Source organism: Mobula birostris, chromosome 29 (assembly GCF_030028105.1).
Source record: "Mobula birostris isolate sMobBir1 chromosome 29, sMobBir1.hap1, whole genome shotgun sequence".
NCBI lineage: Eukaryota > Metazoa > Chordata > Chondrichthyes > Myliobatiformes > Myliobatidae > Mobula > Mobula birostris.
Window position 1 is genome coordinate 29,983,867 of NC_092398.1, and position 1,750 is coordinate 29,985,616.

Below are 1,750 nucleotides of genomic sequence, written 5' to 3' on the forward strand. Positions count from 1 at the left end.
AAAGGCCTGAACAGATTAGATATGGCAAAGTTATTTCCCATGGTAGGGGAGTCCAGGACAGGAGGGCACTACTTCAGGATTGAAGGATGTCCATTTAGAACAGTGGTGTGGGGAAATTACTTTAGTCAGAGGGTGGCAAATCTGTGGAATTTGTTGCCACGAGCGGCTGTGGAGGCCAAGTCATTGGGTGCATTTAGGGCAGAGATAGATAGGATCTTGATTAGCCAGAGCATCAAAGGGTGTGGGGAGAAGGCAGGAGAGTGGGAATGACTGGAAGAATTGGATCAGCCCATGATTGAATGGCAGAGCAGTCTCAATGGGCCGAATGGCCTACTTCTGCTCCTATATCTCATGGTTTTATGGTCTATAGTAGTGGGAAAGATATTGGAAGGTATTCTGAGGGACTGGGTATATGCAAGATTTTGGATAGACATGGACTGATTAGGGATAGTCAGCATGGTAGGTCGAGTCCAACCAGTTGTAGAGTTTTTCGAGGAAGTTACCAGGAAAGTCGATGAAGCCAAGGCAGTGGATGTTAGCAAGGCATTTGACAAGGTCCCGCATGAGAGTTTGGTCAAGAAGGTTCAGTCGCTTAGCATTCAGCATGAGGTAGTAAATTGGCTTTGTGGGAGAAGCCAGGGAGTGGTGGTAGATGGTTGCCTCTCTGGCTGGAGGCCTCTGACCAGTGGAGTGCCAGAGGAAATGGCGCTGAGCCTGTCATTGTTTGCCATCTATATCAATGATCTGGATGAAAATGTGGTTACGGGATCAGCAAATTTGCGCATGACACCAAGGGGAAGGCTACCATGGCTTCATGGATCTGAACCTGCTGGAACAAAGGGGCTGAAAAATGCAGATGGAACTTAATGCAGACAAGTGCAAGTTGTTGCACTTTGGTAGGACCAGCTAGGGTAGGCCTGACACAGTGGCTTAACGGTGAAAGCTGAAAAGTTTAAGGGGAACACTAGGGGGGAACTTCTTCACTCAGTGTGACATGAGAGTGTGGGACGAGCTGCCAGCACAAGAGATGCATGCAAGCGTGATTTTAATGTTTAAGAGAAGTTTGGAAAGATATATGGATGGGAGGGGTATGGAGGGCTATGGTCCCAGTGCAGGTTGATTGGAGTAAACAGTTAAGTGGTTCAACAAGGACTAGATGGGCTGAAGGGCCTGTTTCTGTGCTGTACTCTATGACTCTACTAAGCAAAAGTCTAAGGCACCCTAGCTATGAATATACACAGTCCTGTATATATTTATTTTTGTAACTTAAGAGTTTTGTATTATGTATTGTACAGTACTGATGCTACAAAACAACAAACGTCATGACATGCCCGCATGGGATGCCGCGCATATTAAACCTGATTCCTGTTTACATGCTGCGTGTAAATTTTGCATTAAACTGGATGCATAAATGTAAGAATAAACTTTAAGAGGGATCGTACGCTACGCCTGTCTTTGTCCCATTGGCTGCAGCGGGAGTTCGGCGCCACTTCCAGCGCAGCGCGCCCTCTGCAGGCGCGGAGGAGGAAGTGGTGCCCACTGATTGGTCGGTGGTGGTGGTACGGAGGGGGGGTCAGACAATTGCACCATTTCCTCTACCCCCTTCCCCCTTTCTCCGACTCCTCACCACTTCCTCAAGGCGTGGCTGAGCCGCAACCAAGCTTGACGCGCGCCGTTGCCGGACGTCCCGCCCAGCTCCCCACCGTCGCTGCGCGTCATTGGAGGAGCCGCGGGCGCGCCGGTCGCCCAT